This window comes from Triticum dicoccoides, chromosome 4B (genome assembly GCF_002162155.2).
Source record: "Triticum dicoccoides isolate Atlit2015 ecotype Zavitan chromosome 4B, WEW_v2.0, whole genome shotgun sequence".
In the NCBI taxonomy this organism is placed as follows: domain Eukaryota; kingdom Viridiplantae; phylum Streptophyta; class Magnoliopsida; order Poales; family Poaceae; genus Triticum; species Triticum dicoccoides.
In genome coordinates, this window is record NC_041387.1 from 483,860,542 (window position 1) to 483,876,957 (window position 16,416).

Below are 16,416 nucleotides of genomic sequence, written 5' to 3' on the forward strand. Positions count from 1 at the left end.
ATTTGATATTCTTCGCTCATCATATAGGCAAATTCATCACTATAAAGTTGGTCAGTACAGCCAAAGATAATATCATCAACATATATTTGGCACACAAACAATTCACCATCATAGGATTTAGTGAAAAGAGTTGGATCGAGTGAACCGGGTTTGAAGCCATTCTTCACGAAGAATTCCTTCAACGTGTCATACCACGCCCGAGGGGCTTGCTTGAGGCCATACAGGGCCTTGTTGAGTCTGTAGACTTTGTCGGGATTCTTTGAATCTTCAAAACCTGGGGGCCGAGCAACATATACTTCTTCCTCAATCTTACCATTGAGGAATGCACTTTTCACATCCATTTGTTGTAAGATAATATTATGATGGTTAGCGTAAGCAAGTAATATGCGAATAGCCTCAAGTCTAGCAATAGGTGCAGAAGTTTCTTTGAAATCAATTCCTTCAACCTGTGTAGCCTTGAGCTACAAGCCGTGCCTTATTCCTCACCACAAGGCCATTTTCGTCTTGCTTGTTGCGGTAGATCCACTTTGTGCCCATGATGTTGTGCTTATGAGGATCTGGACGTTTGACCAGTTCCCAGACATTGTTGAGCTCGAACTGATGTAATTCTTCTTGCATAGCCTGAATCCACTCAGGCTCCAAAAATGCTTCATCTACCTTAGTGGGCTCTACGATAGAGACAAAAGCAAAGTGCCCACAAAAGTTAGATAAATGTGAAGATTTTGGGCGAGTGAGAGGACCTAGTGCTTCAATGTCATCAATGATCTTCTCAATTTGCACTTCACTAGCGATGCGAGGATGAGTGGGTTTTCTTCGAGGAATTTGATCAGCATTCCCTTCAGGAGTATTTTCTTCAGGTGTGTCAGCTCGGTAATCATCACGACCAGGAATGAATTCTTCAGCAGATTCTTCCGGTAGGAATGACATCCTGAGTATACTTGAACTTGATAGAATCTTCAGGTGTAGGTTCATCTATCACAGACAGTAGGTGCTCTCTTTGCGAGCCATTAGTTTCATCGAACCGCACATCTATAGTTTCAACAACTTTGTGAAGAACGTTGTTGAAGACTTTGTAGGTGTGCGAGTCCTTTCCATAACCAAGCATAAAACCTTCATGTGCTTTCGGTGAGAATTTAGATGTGTGATGAGGATCTCTAATCCAACATTTTGCACCGAAGACTTTGAAATAACTCACATTTGGCCTTTTGTCAGTGAGGAGTTCATAAGCAGTTTTCTTGAAGAATTTGTGAAGATATACCCTGTTGATGACGTGGCACGCAATATCAATTGCCTCAATCCAGAAGCGACGAGGCGTCTTGTATTCATCAAGCATAGTGTAAGCCATTTCAGCGAGGGTTCTGTTCTTGCGCTCCACGATGCCATTCTGCTGAGGAGTATAAGGAGCAGATAACTCATGAGTAATACCGAGTTCATCAAGATAGTCATCAAGACCGGAATTCTTGAATTCAGTTCCATTGTTAGTTCTGATCTGCTTGATCTTCACACCAAAGTTGGTTGAAGCCCTCGAGGAAAATCGTTTGAAGATTTCCCGCACTTCATGTTTGTAAGTGACAATGTGTACCCATGTGTAACGAGAATAGTCATCAACAATAACAAAGCCATATAGAGATGCATCATTTGAAACAGCAGAATAATGATTAGGACCAAAAAGATCCATGTGAAGCAATTCAAATGGTCGAGTGGTGGTCATGATAGTCTTCGCTAGATGCTTGGACTTTGTCATGTTTCCAGCTTCACAAGCTCCGCATAAGTGATCCTTGAGGAATTTGATATTCTCAATACCAATGACGTGCTTCTTCTTTGCAAGCGTGTTCAGATTCCTCATGCCAGCATGACCAAGTCGTCGATACCATAGCCAGCCTTCTGAAGCTTTTGCCAGTAAGCACACGGCTGGTTGTGGTCGTGTAGAGAAATCAACAATATACAGATCTCCTCTCCTAAAGCCTTCAAAGACTTTGGAATGGTCAGCTTCCATGATCACAACACAACGATATCTTCCAAAGACAACAACCATATCGAGATCACAAAGCATTGACACAGACATGAGTTTGTATCCTAAGGACTCGACAAGCATGACTTTGTCCATGTGTCGATTGAGGAAGTCCTGGACTAGGGGGTGTCCGGATAGCCGAACTATCATCATCGGCCGGACTCCAAGACTATGAAGATACAAGATTGAAGAGTTCGTCCCGTGTCCGGATGGGACTTTCCTTGGCATGGAAGGCAGGCTTGGCTATACGGATATGTAGATCTCCTACCATTGTAACCGACTCTGTGTAACCCTAGCCCTCTCTGGTGTCTATATAAACCGGATGGCTTTAGTCCATAGGACGGACAACAATCATACCATAGGCTAGCTTCTAGGGTTTAGCCTCCTTGATCTCGTGGTAGATCTACTCTTGTAATACCCACATCATCAATATCAATCAAGCAGGACGTAGGGTTTGACCTCCATCAAGAGGGCCCAAACCTGGGTAAAACATCGTGTCCCTAGTCTCCTGTTACCATCCGCCTAGACGCATAGTTCGGGACCCCTACCTAAGATCCGCCGATTTTGACACCGACATTGGTGCTTTCATTGAGAGTTCCTCTATGTCGTCACCGATAGGCTCGATGGCTTCTTTGATCATCAACAACGACGCAGTCTAGGGTGAGACTTTTCTCCCCGGACAGATCTTCGTATTCAGCGGCTTTGCACTGCGGGCCAATTCGCTTGGCCATCTGGAGCAGATCGAAAGCTACGCCCCTTGCTGTCAGGTCAGATTTGGAAGTTTGAACTTCATGGCTGACATCCGCGGGGACTTGATCCTCGATGGATTCGAGCCACAGCCGAGCGCGCCGCACTGTCACGATGGGCATGATTTAGCTCTGCAGCCGGACAGTGCCCTAGAGGCCGCACACGAGTCCGCTCCGACCCTCAATTCGGAGCCGGCTGCGCAGATCGAGGACGGGTGGCTAGACACCGCCTCGGGGGCTGCAACCTCTCGGCGATGGAGCCGAATACTGACCTTGTCCCTCGTGAAGCTCGTGACTCCGAGGTGCCGGACTCCTCGCCAGACTCCGAACCTCCCGCGCCCCCTCCAATCGAATCCGATTGGGTGCCGATCATGGAGTTCACCACTGCGGACATCTTTCAACACTCACCTTTCGGTGACATCTTGAGTTCGCTAAAGTATCTCTCGTTATCAGGAGAGCCCTGGCCGGACTACGGTCAGGACGGTTGGGATGCGGACGACGAAGAAATTCAAAGCCCACCCACCACCCACTTAGTAGCCACTGTTGACGATCTAACCGACATGCTAGACTTCGACTCCGAAGACATCGACGGTATGGAGGACGATGCCGGAGACGACCAAGAACCAGCACCTACTGGGCACTGGAAAGCCACCTCATCATATGACATATACATGGTGGATATCCCAAAGGATGGGAATGGCGAAGGAATAGCGGAGGATGACCCCTCCAAGAAACAGCCCAAGCGCCGTCGTCAGTGGCACCGCTCTAAATCCCGCCACAGCAAGAATGGAGATTCCGGCACCAGAGATAATAACACCCCAGACAGTGCCGAAGACAACCCCCTCCAGCAAGATTCAGCACAGGAGGACGGAGACGCCAGCCCTCATGAGAGAGCGGCATACGAAGAGGTAGAGGATTACATGCCTCCCTCCAGAGACGAGGCAAGCCTCAACGACGACGAATTCGTCGTACCTGAGGATCCCATCGAACAAGAGCATTTTAAACGCGGGCTTATGGCCACGGCAAACAGCCTTAAGAAAAAGCTGCAACAGCTTAGAGCTGATCAAGATCTGCTAGCCGACAGATGGACTGAAGTCCTTGCGGCTGAAGAGCATGAGCTCGAACGCCCCTCCCAAAGCTACCCTAAACACAAGCTGCTCCCCCGATTAGAGGAGGAGGCATATGAACCTGCATCACCAGCGGACAATACGGCTGACCGACCACCCCATGGCTGCGATAGAGAGGCCTCTAGGCCCTCCACTAGAACCGTACCCCGGCATCGCTCGAAAAGCACAAGGCCACAGGGGAACGCTCTGGACTTGCGAGATATATTGGAGGATAAGGCAAGACAATCAAGATCGATCTACGGATCGTGTGGGCGCCCCATGATACGTGACGACAACCGTCGCGCCGGACACAGCAAGTCCGCCCGGGCCGAACACAGTAGACAAAGCTCTTTTGAGCTTTGTCGTGATATAGCCCAATACAGAGGCGCCGCACACCCACTATGCTTCACAGACGAAGTAATGGATCATCAAATCCCCGAAGTGTTTAAACCCGTGAATATTGAATCTTATGATGGCACAACAGACCCCGCGGTTTGGATCGAAGACTATCTTCTTCATATCCACATGGCCCGCGGTGATGATCTTCACGCCATCAAATACCTCCCACTCAAGCTTAAAGGACCAGCTCGGCATTGGCTTAACAACTTGCCAGCAGAATCAATTGGGAGTCGGGAGGACCTGGAAGCCGCATTCCTTGATAACTTCCAGGGCACGTATGTGCAACCACTAGACGCTGACGACCTAAGCCATATAATTCAGCAGCCAGACGAATCGGCCAGACAATTCTGGACACGGTTCTTAACTAAGAAAAATCAAATCATCGACTGTCCGGATGCGGAGGCCCTTGCGGCCTTCAAACATAACATCCGTGACGAGTGGCTTGCCCGGCACCTGGGACAGGAAAAGCCGAAATCCATGGCAGCCCTCACATCACTCATGACCCGCTTCTGCGCGGGAGAGGACAGCTGGCTAGCCCGTAGCAACAACCTCAGCAAAAATTCTGGCAGTCCGGATATCAAGGACCGCAATGGCAGGTCGTGTCGCAACAAGAACAAACGCCGCATTAACGGCGACAATAGTGAGGATACGACATTCAATGCCGGATTCAGAGGCTCTAAACCCGGTCAGCAGAAAAAGCCATTCAAGAGAACTACTCCGGGTCCGCCCAATTTGGACCGAATACTCGACCGCTCATGCCAGATACACGGCACCCCCGAAAAGCCAGCTAACCACACCAACAGGGACTGTTGGGTATTCAAGCAGGCAGGCAAGCTAATTGCCGAAAACAACGACAGGGGGCTGCATAGCAATGACGAGGAAGAGACCCGACCGCCGAACAATAGAGGACAGAAGGATTTCCCCCCACAAGTGCGGACGGTGAACATGATATACGCAACCCACATACCCAAAAGGGAGCAGAAGCGTGCACTCAGGGATGTATACGCGATGGAGCCAGTCGCCCCGAAGTTCAACCCATGGTCCTCCTGCCCGATCACTTTTGATCGAAGGGACCACCTCACCAGCATCCGCCACGGCAGATTCGCCGCATTGGTTTTAGACCCAATCGTCGATGGATTTCACCTCACCAGAGTCCTGATGGACGGCGGTAGCAGCCTGAACCTGCTTTATCAGGATACAGTGTGCAAAATAGGCATAGACCCCTCAAGGATTAAACCTACAAAGACAACCTTTAAAGGCGTCATACCAGGTGTAGAGGCCAATTGTACAGGCTCAGTTACACCGGAAGTGGTCTTCGGATCCCCGGATAACTTCCGAAGCGAGGAGTTAATCTTCGACATAGTTCCGTTCCACAGCGGCTATCATGCTCTCTTGGGACGTACCGCGTTTGCAAAGTGCAATGCGGTGCTGCACTACGCATACCTCAAGCTCAAGATGCCAGGCCCTCGAGGAGTCATCACGGTCAACGAAAACACTGAACGCTCTCTCCGAACGAAGGAACATACAGCGGCTCTCGCGGCAGAAGTACAGTGCAGCCTCTTAAGGCAATTCGCGAGTCCGGCCGTTAAGCGACCGGACACGGCTAAACGCGCCCGGAGTAACCTACAACAAGACCACCTAGCATGTTCCGAGCACGCGTAGCAATGCGGCCCCAACCCCAGCCCCTGCAAAATTGCAAGACTGGTCCTTCGCATACATCATTACGCTCTGGAGATACCATGTGCATAGGGGGAGGGGCACGACCACGATAGGCCCAGAATGCGGCTTAACCACACCAGGGGCTCTCAAGTGTGTCGTTCTTTTTTTCTCTTTTTCTTTTTTTACCCACAGGACTCCGTTCATCAGAGGCCCTGTCCGGCAGTAGACCCGCCGAACTCATGATGCAACAACCAAGGAAGGAGAAAGGCTACGACGAATATCCAGGTGGTCTCCATTACGAGCATTAAATCTGTTTTATACACCATTCCGCAGCCTACCCCTGGAGGGGGACATGTTTAATAGTCCCATCCCTTGCTTATCGCACTATTTGTATCGTTCTGCATTCATATCAGTATTTCTTGAATAAACACTGCAGCACCTTTTTGCTTATAATTGCATTTCTTTCTTATACATATGTTCATCTATGACATGTTGCATTTGTACACTTTGGTACGGCTAAATACACCAGGGGCTTATATTTCCCGCATCATGGTGTGATAAATCCGAACACTTTCACAAGTGCGGCACCCCGAACTTATAGCATTATATGCATCGGCTCCGAATCATGTCTTGGGTCAATAGTTGGGTTTGCCCGGCTCCCATGTTTTGGTACCTTACGTTCCGTTGTATCGGCTAAGGTAGCACTGGGAGAACCACTACGATTGCGCCCCAGTTGGGCTGGGCGAGCGCCTCAGTGGAGAAAGCTAAAACTGACCATCATGATGAGGCGAGAGCCGGTCGCTGTTCAAGAGGTTTTTTTGAGTCCCTAAAGACTTATGCCGCTTAGAGCGAGGAACCGGCTTTGTCCGGCCCAGGCGTGGATAGCGCCCCAAATTCGGCCTTCTGAACACTAGGGGCTTCGCCGAAATTTAAAATTATAGAATTCTATGGCTAAGTGAGAGTGTTCAAGCATTATAAGTCCGGTTGCCTTGTTCGTTGTGTTGAGCGCCTCTCTAGATGGACCCAAAAATGGGAACAAGAGTGCTCAAATTTATCCCGAACACCCCAGCACTCGTGGCATGGGGGCTGAAGCCGACGACTTGCCATCTCTCAGATCTGATAAACGGCCGCACAGAAGGCAATATTTTAAATTAACAAGTGTTTCTTAGCGCATATGAACAAAGTTTTCAGCGCACAGGATAACAAAATGCGAGTCTACTCAAATATTACATCTTTGGAGCACTCACCCGCAATAATGCGGGCACCCTTCAGGACACTCTTATAATACATCTCGGGCATGCGATACTCCTTGCCCGGCGGTGGCGCGTCCGTCACAAGCTTCTCAGCATCCATCTCGCCCCATTGCACCTTTGCGCGGGCAAGGGCCCGACGGGAACCTTCAATACAGGCAGAGTGCTTGATGACTTCAACCCATGGACACGCATCCACCAGCCGCCGCACCAGGCCGAAGTAGCTCCTAGGCATGGCCTCCTTGGGCCATAGCCAAACTATGAGGCCCTTCATGGCCTATTCGGCCACCTTGTGGAGCTCGACCAGCTGCTTCAGCTGGTCGCTAAGGGGCACCGGATGTCCGGCCTCAGCATACTGAGACCAGAAGACCTTCTCCATCGAGCTCCTCTCCTCGGCCCTATAGAAAGCGGCAGCATCGAACACGCTGCGGGGCAGATCTACGAACGCTCCTGGAGAGCTCTGAATTCGGGTAAGTGATAGATAATTCACACTCACATGCTTACTTTGCATGAAAAATGCTTTACCCGCCGCTATTTTCTTCAACGCCTCAATTTCCTGGAGGGCCTTGTAGGCTTCGGCCTTAGCGGCATTGGCACTCTCAAGAGCCGATGCAAGCTCGGACTCTCGAGTCTTCGAGTCGCGCTCCAAACTCTCATGTTTTTCCATGAGAGCCTGGAGCTCTTGCTGTACCTCCGCCACCCGCGCCTCCTGCTTCTCTCGCTCGGTGCGCTCCGCGGCCGCATTACGTTCGGCCGCGGACACCGCCTTCTTCAGGGTCGCCACCTCGTTCGTGGCCCTTGCAATACCCACGTTATCCTTGTCATTCTTCTTGCAACCAAATCCTTTTCTGTAAGGTACAATTTTAATAAGGTGTTACTCACCTTCCTGTCCTCGAGCTGCTTCCTGGCACGGCCGAGCTCGTTCTCGGACCGCTCGAGGCTTTGCTTCAAAGTATTGACCTCTGCAGTCAGTGCGGCAGAGGTCAGCAGCACAGCCTGCAATCCCATATTGACATATTTTTTATGACTCCTGCGTATATCTTTTTAGATCCTCAGTCCGGCTTTTCTTTCCGAACACCGAACCGAGCATCAGGGGCTACTGTCTATGTGGTACTATTTTACATATATCAAAATTCTAACCTCAAAGCCTATTAGAAGGCTGCTGCAGGCTTCAGTTAGCCCACTCTTGGTGAGCTGAACCTTCTGAATCACCGCACTCATGACGGTGCGGTGTTCCTCTTCGATGGAAGCGCCGTTGAGCGCCTCCAGCAAGCTATCCGGCGCCTCCAGTTGGACAGAGGCCGCCGGCGTCACGGTCTTGCCCTTGTTACGAAGGGGCCGCCCGCCGGACTCCGGTGCCACTACAGGTTCCGGTGCGGAGTCCGGTGCAAAGTCCGGGAGGTTGCCCTGCGGCACCTCCGGGGCCTCCTCCTCCTGGCGGGTCCCTTCCCGGGATCCCACCTCGGCATCGTCCGCATCACGGGGGGTGGAGGCGGTCGGAAGGGAATCCATATCCGACGCACCCAAGGACCCGCTCGACGAAGCGGGAAGATCATCCTTGGGCGGACTGCAGGGTTGTATGCGGCATTAGAAAGACACCATGTGGCGAAAAGAAAAATCATGAAGTTATTCGGGAGTCTGGATACTTACGATCTCGCTAGGGGCTTGGCCCTTGGAGGCCAATCCTCGTCGTCATCGCCGGTGTTGGTAGAGCAGTCCGGGGGAAGAGTCCTTCCCTTCTTGGACCCTTCGGCCTCCCTCGTTGGGGAGGCCTTCCTTTTCTTCCCTCCCCCCGCTGGGGGAGAAGCCTCTTTCTTCTCCTCCTCGCCTTCGTGGGAGGAGTCCGCCTCGGAGTCATCGTCCGATGACATCTGAAAACGGGAACTCTTTCGAGTGCCCGTGGCCTTCTTCTTGGCCTTCTTCTCCGGCACCACGTGGGGTGCCGGAACCAGCAGCCCCGTTAAGCGGGCGTCCGCTGGGTCTTCTGGCAAAGGGGCCGGATAGTTAGTCTGCTCGGCCTTCTTCAGCCAGTCCTATCAAAGGAAAGGGAGTTTAGATCCCGCATAGAGTCAAACTATGGAAAACAAGTGTACCGTAAAGGGTAAAATCGCTTACCTCGCTAGCCGGACGCTGCGAGATGAATCCACGATCTTCGGTGGCGGATGCGGGAGCCTCGGCGCCCTTAAACAACACCCTCTAGGCTTCTTCATACGTAGTGTCGAAGAGCCCGCTCAAAGTCTGGTGCTGCGCCAGATCGAACTCCACATATTGAAGTCCCGTTGTTGGCACGGGAGAATCCGGCGGATGAGCATGACCTGGACTATGTTGACAAGCTTGAGCTTCTTGTTCACTAGCTTTTGTATGCAGGCTTGAAGTCCGGTCAGCTCCTCCGAATCACCCCATGTCCGGCCACTCTCTTTCCAGGAGGTGAGCCATATGGGGATGCCAGATCTGAATTCGGGGGCCACTGCCCATTCAGGGTCACGTGGCTCGGTGATGTAGAACCACCCCGATTGCCACCCCTTAATGGTTTCCACGAAGGTGCCCTCAAGCCAAGTAACGTTGGGCATCTTGCCCACCATGGCGCCTTCGCACTCCGCTTGGCTGCCCTTCACAACCTTCAGCATGACACTGAAGGTCTTGAGCCACAAGCCGAAGTGGGGCTGGATGCAGAGGAAGGCCTCACACACGACGATAAACATCGAGATGTTGAGGATGAAATTCAGGGCCAGATCATGGAAATCCAGGCCATAGTAGAACATGAGCCCCCGGACAAAGGGATGGAGTGGGAAGCCCAGTCCGCGGAGGAAATGGGAAAGGAATACTACCCTCTCATGGGGCCTGGGGGTGGGGATGAGCTCCCCCTTGTCGGGGAGCCGGTGCGCGATGTCGCTGGACAGATATCTGGCGCCGCGCAGCTTCTGGATGTGCCCCTCCGTAACGGAGGAGGCCATCCACTTGCCTCCCGCTCCGGACATAGTTGGAGAAGGTTGAGGTGAGATGTGCGGACTTGGGCGCTGGAGCTCGAGTTCGCGGAGATGGATAAGCAAAGGAGGAAGAAGGCGTAGGTAAAAGGGTGGATCTTTATCCCCTTATATGGGCGGACGAAACCATGCGTCCCCTGTAACGCCCCGAGACCGACGCTCCAGAAGACTTCCAGCTATTCCGAGTTTCGTCGTGTGATTTGTTTTATTTGTTGCATTCATCCTTGCATCATGTGCATTGCATCATGTCATCTCTTTGCATCGCATCATGCCATCATATCATTAATTTTTAAAACCTCAACTAAATAAATTGTATGGATTTTTTCGATCCATTTAAATCGAGGGACTCACATGGTGACTTCTCTTTATAACATACCCTCCCGATATTTAGGGAGCTATATTATAAAATATTCCATTGTTTCGGAAATCACCATAACACACTTGCAAATAATTCTCCATGCCTTTGTTATCTCACTTCTTGGTCTCCAACCTTGCCCATAAATTATTTCATCATTTTCCGGAGCTCCACCAAAAATCCGAACATTTTTGGACCTTCCCAAACCTCACTTCCTATTCAAATCATTTGAATTTAAATCAATGAGTTTGAGTTTAAACTTTCGGTCATGCCCACTTCTATTTTTCCTGGATCGAGCTCATTTTTGTGAGTCCGGGAAAATTGTCTCCATGCGCAAATCCTTTTCCCTAACCCTCTCTTTCTTTCTTTCTATTCTCTGTTCTGTTTTCTTTTCATTAGAGAGAGGGAGAAGAGAGCCTTGCAACCTAAGCCGGCCCAAGGCCCAGCCGGTGCCCCTCTAACCCTAGCGAACCCTTCTCTCGATCCCATCTCCCTCCCGCAGCGCCTCCATCTCCCTCCTCTGCGCCCCATTTCTCCTCTCTCGATCCCCCACTCTCCCTCGTCTCCTCCCTCGCGCCGTCACCATACACCGCATCGAGCCAGGGAGAGGAGCTCCCTGCGCCTGATCCCCTCGTTTCCCTCTCCTTGATCCCGAGCCCGAGCGCGCAGCCCTCGACCTTCCCCTCGCTCCCGCGCTCCGCCCTCGCCGGAGAAGATAACCAGGACGGAGCCCCATCGGCCTCCTCTGCACCCCACCTCTCCATCTCCCCCTCGCCCGCGACCAGAGCTATGCGCTCATGGCTGCGCCATGGCCGCCTACCTCCGCTGCCGTCGCGTCCTTCGGTCCCTGTGCCTTGCGACCGCGCCAAGTCCGCCCCGTCTCCTCGCGCCGGCCCTGCCGCCAAGCCCTGCCGCCGGAGCTCGCCTTCGTCCTGACTCCGGCAGGATCAGGGCCCTGCTTGTCGCGCCCCGCCGGAGGGCCACCCTGCGCGCGACCTCGCCGGGCCTTCTCTGCTGCCCTTCGCCGCGCCAAGTTCCCTGCCGCCAGGGACGCGAGCTTCTCTACCTCCCCCGGCGTTCGTTCATGCTCTAGCGCCGCCGCCATCGTCGGAGATGGGCTCCCGCCGCCCAGGTCTGCGTCTCGTCCTCGTCCTCGCCCAATCCCCGTCGCCGATGCACCTGGACATCGCATCGTTGCTCGTGGCATGCCAAGACCGCCCCGTGGAGTTCGCGAGTTACCACTACGAAGGCCTCTGGGTTCGCCAAGTACCCAACCACAAGACCCCACGGACGTCTACCTCCAGATGGATTTCGTCAAGTTCGACGACCGCGTCGAGTACCTCTACCGCCGTCTACGGAAACAACAAGTACCCCGACGTTGCGTGTACCACTACCGTCGACATGAACATCTACGAAAACATGTACCATCTACCGTCGCCCGAAGACCCGTGTACCACTACCGACGCCGTGTACCACTACTTCCCTCGACGACTCGAACCGCTCCGAAAATGCACGCTTCGAAGGTATAACCCCGAGACGCCGTCCGTGGACCGAATGCATGTGTTGAATGAGATGCATCGTTTGCTCCGTGATCAAATCGTCCTTGTGATGCCCCTCTTTTGCCGTGCCACCATCCCGTGGGAACCCGGAAGTCGGGATCACCCCACCATCTTGCATGACTCGCTCACGTCACGCCTCCTTTTGCACCGGTATCTCCATGAGCTACCGGGATCGGAATGTTGCCGTGGCACCATTTCTGTTTCGCCGCCGTGGCACCCTTTTCATTCCGCCATGGCGACTAATGCTTCATAACATGCTCATGTCAACATTTTTATAAAATTGCATAAAACTTGTATATGTCGTCCGCATCATGATAACAACATTTAAAATGTTTAAACTTGTTGTTGCATTAAATTGCTAAATGCATATGGGGATTTACCGGATTTGTTGTTTTTATATCCGGCCCCATTTAAATTGTTTAGATGGTATAGTTTATATTATGCTTCACCTCTTGCCATGTTTAACAACAGTTAATATTGTTGGGTAGCTTAAACGAGGGATAACTAAATAATTGATGTGGTGTTCCGTCAACATGCACCTCGTTGCATATTGAGCTCCACTTAACTTGTAGTATTGTTTGTTGCACTTTGCCATGCCATGCCTCATTAAACCGGACATGCATCATACTCGTTTGTGCTTCATGCCATGTTGATGTGTTTGTTGTTTACTATGTTGTTTGTTTCTTTCCGGTTTGCTTCTCTCGTTAGCTTCGGTTTCGTTCCGGAGTTGTGAGGATTCGTTCGTCTACAACCGTTTGTCTTCTTCTTGGATTCGTTCTTCTTCCTTGCGGGATCTCAGGCAAGATGATCATACCCTCGAAATCACCACTATCTTTGCTATGCTAGTTTGCTCGCTCTTTTGCTATGCCAATGCTACGATGCCTACCATTTGCTTCTCAGCCTCCCAAATTGTCATGTCAAACCTCTAACCCACCATGTCCTAGCAAACCGTTGATTGGCTATGTTACCACTTTGCTCAGCCCCTCTTATAGCGTTGTTAGTTGCAGGTGAAGATTGAAGTTTGTTCCTTGTTGGGACATGGAGATGTTGTTCCTTGTTGGAACATGTTTACTTGTTGGGATATCATAATATATCTTATTTAATTAATGCATCTATATACTTGGTAAAGGGTGGATGGCTCGGCCTTATGCCTGGTGTTTTGTTCCACTCTTTCCGTCCTAGTTTCCGTCATATCGGTGTTATGTTCCCGGATTTTGCGTTCCTTACACGGTTGGGCTATAATGGGAACCCCTTGACAGTTTGCCTTAAGTAAAGCTCTTCCAGCAATGCCCAACATTGGTTTTACCATTTGCACTAACAACCTACCACCTTCCCTTGGGTTCTGCAGACTCAAGGGTCATCTTTATTCTAACCCCCCCCGGGCCAGTGCTCCTCTGAGTGTTGGTCCGAACTAGAGCCCTGTGCAGCGCCCCCTCGGGGAAACTCGAGGTTTGGTTTTAGTTGTACGGATTGCTCATCTGAGTGTGCCCTGAGAAAGAGATATGTGCAGCTCCTATCGGGATTTGTCGGCACATTCGGACGGTGTTGCTGGTTTAGTTTTACCCTGTCGAAATGTCTTGTTGTATCGGGATACCGAGTCTGATCGGAACGTCTCGGGTGGAGGTCTATTCCTTCGTTGACCGTGAGAGCTTGTGATGGGCTAAGTTGGGATACCCCTGCAGGGTATTATCTTTCGAAAGCCGTGCCCGCGGTTATGTGGCAGATGGGAATTTGTTAACGTCCGGTTGTAGAAAACCCGAAGTTGACCTTAATTAAAATACATCAACCGCGTGTGTAACCGTGATGGTCTCTTTCAGGCGGAGTCCGGAGAGTGAACACGGTTGTTGGAGTTATGCTTGACGTAGGTAGTCCAGGATCACTTCTTGATCATACCTTTATCGACCGTGCTTTGCCTTCTCTTCTCGCTCTCATTTGCGTATGTTAGCCACCATATATGCTAGTCGCTTGCTGCAGCTCCACCTTATACCTTTACCTTACCCATAAGCTTAAATAGTCTTGATCTCGCGGGTGCAAGATTGCTGAGTCCCTGTGGCTCACAGATACTTCCAAAAAACCAGTTTGCAGGTGCCTATGTTACCGTGCAGATGACGCAACCAAGCTCAAGGAGGAGCTCGATGAAGATCTGGCCCTTTGTGTTGTTTCGCTCTAGTTGATCAGTACTGGAGCCCAGTTGGGGTCGATCGGGGACCTTTGTCGCATTTGGGGTTCTTCTTTTATTTTGGTTCCGTAGTCGGACCTTGATTGTATCTGGATGATGTAATGCTTTATTCATGTAATTGTGTGAAGTGGCGATTGTAAGCCAACTATGTATCTCTTTCCCTTATGTATTACATGGGTTGTGTGAAGATTACCTCACTTGCGACATTGCTTTCAATGCGGTTATGCCTCTAAGTCGTGCTTCGACACGTGGGAGATATAGCCGCATCGAGGGCGTTACAAGTTGGTAATCAGAGCCTTCCCCGACCTTAGGAGCCCCACTGCTTGATCGTTTTTAGCGGCCGAGTTGTGTCTAGAAAAATATTTTGAGTCATTTAGGATTATATATATCGGAGAGTTAGGAATTCTTTTTACTCCCCAGTCTCTTCATCGCTCTGGTAAGGCAACCTGACGTAGAGTTTTGACTCTTCTCTTCTCAAATTTCACTAAAAAAATTTTTTAGGATCACACGGGTATCTTGGAATCGTTCCGATGGTTTTATGATGAGAACATTGTCTTGGTGCCTCCTATCAGGGGTTTAGTGGAAGTGTCCCGGGGAGTTGAGCTCTGAGGTGTTGTCGTCATAATTTTATCGTTGCAGTTCTGGAATACCTGAGTTTAGTACGCCGACATCGAAAATCTCTTTTATGCAGTTCGTTGGTGAGATAACCCCGATAACCCAGTACTGAGGTGAGTACGGGAGTATTGCCATGACTTGTATAACGGATGCTTTTCGAAGGTTGAGGTAGACGATTTCCGAAGGTTTCTTGGTTATGTGTTGAAGGATGGATACAGCTGGATGTAGGATTTCTTAGTTTGTGTGAGATATTATGCTTCCCCTGTATCCCCAACACCTGATTGCATAACCGGAAAATTTCGGGAGTTTCATAGGTGGGAATTCAAGTAGCTCTTAGGATATCTTTCCGACGGATGTATGATATGAAATTGGGGTTCGACGTCTAGTGGTCCGCCTATTCACGGTTGGTTTTACAGTGGTCTCGTTGTGTCTTAAAGAGTCCTTGGCTATGCCGACTCGGGGACGCTTCGTATGTCATGTGCACTGCCTTGTACATGATGGTGCTGTACACTCGAGCCCGTGTAGGCCCCACCACAAAAACTTCGGACGAAATCTCTATCATATGTTTGTTCTGGCTTATTTTGCAAGCCAACCCCTTGTTTTTGTTTTGAGTTGTGGTATTCGAGTTGCTTCAATGTCAAGTGTTGATTCCATACCTTCCCGAAATAGTGTTCTCATACTCCGATGTGAATACTAATCCTTCTTGATCATCGAGATTGTCTTGCCAATCCTTTTCAACCAGTGTGTCTCTCTTCAAGTGGATCCGATCATTCTCCCCATTCGCAAGATCAATTCTAAGTTTTTCTCAACGGTGTTCATTCCAACTGCCCCAAGTTGCCTTTGTTTTTCCCGCCCTCCCACCCTTTTTGTTCAAGGACTCAGCTATCTTAATCATGTATCCTTTTATTGATGGGAAGTCTCTCCATTCTTTTCCGTCAATGTTCTTATCCGGTGATTCTCAAGAAGATACTAACGGAGCTCCAAGTTCATCACTCTTCATTCTCGTTTTCTTCTCCGGTGGATTTACCTCAAGCTTTCGGTGTTGATCATATCCTTATCCTCGTTCAAATGCTATCCCATGCCGGTGCCTCTCATAATTGTTCATCTCTCTCTATTCTTATTCGGAGTGCTCAAGATATCTCAGAAGATTCGTGTTTCCACTCTGCATTCGTTCAAGCTCTTTCGAGATTGGTATCTCATTCAAGTCATTTAATTCAACCGGTGCAACATCTCTTTTAAATCTTTTCAACGGTGTTCTTTTGAGTGGGACCTAACCCACAGGTCTTTTTCCAGGATCTTACCTGACTCTTCTATTTTCCCAGAGCTATCCTAAATTCTTCTCCAAGTTTGACGTAAGAATGAGTTATCATTAGTCAAATGCTTTTCTCTAAGATCTTTCAAATTCTTTTCATAGTTAGCTCAACCTCTTCGCTTTTGATTCTTCCGGTGTGCCTCAATAATTCTTGGTGGTGTTTCTCGTTGTCATTCTCATCATTTGAAGACCGAAGAAGAGTTTCTCTTTAATCTTTCTCTATTCTCTTCAAGATTCATGG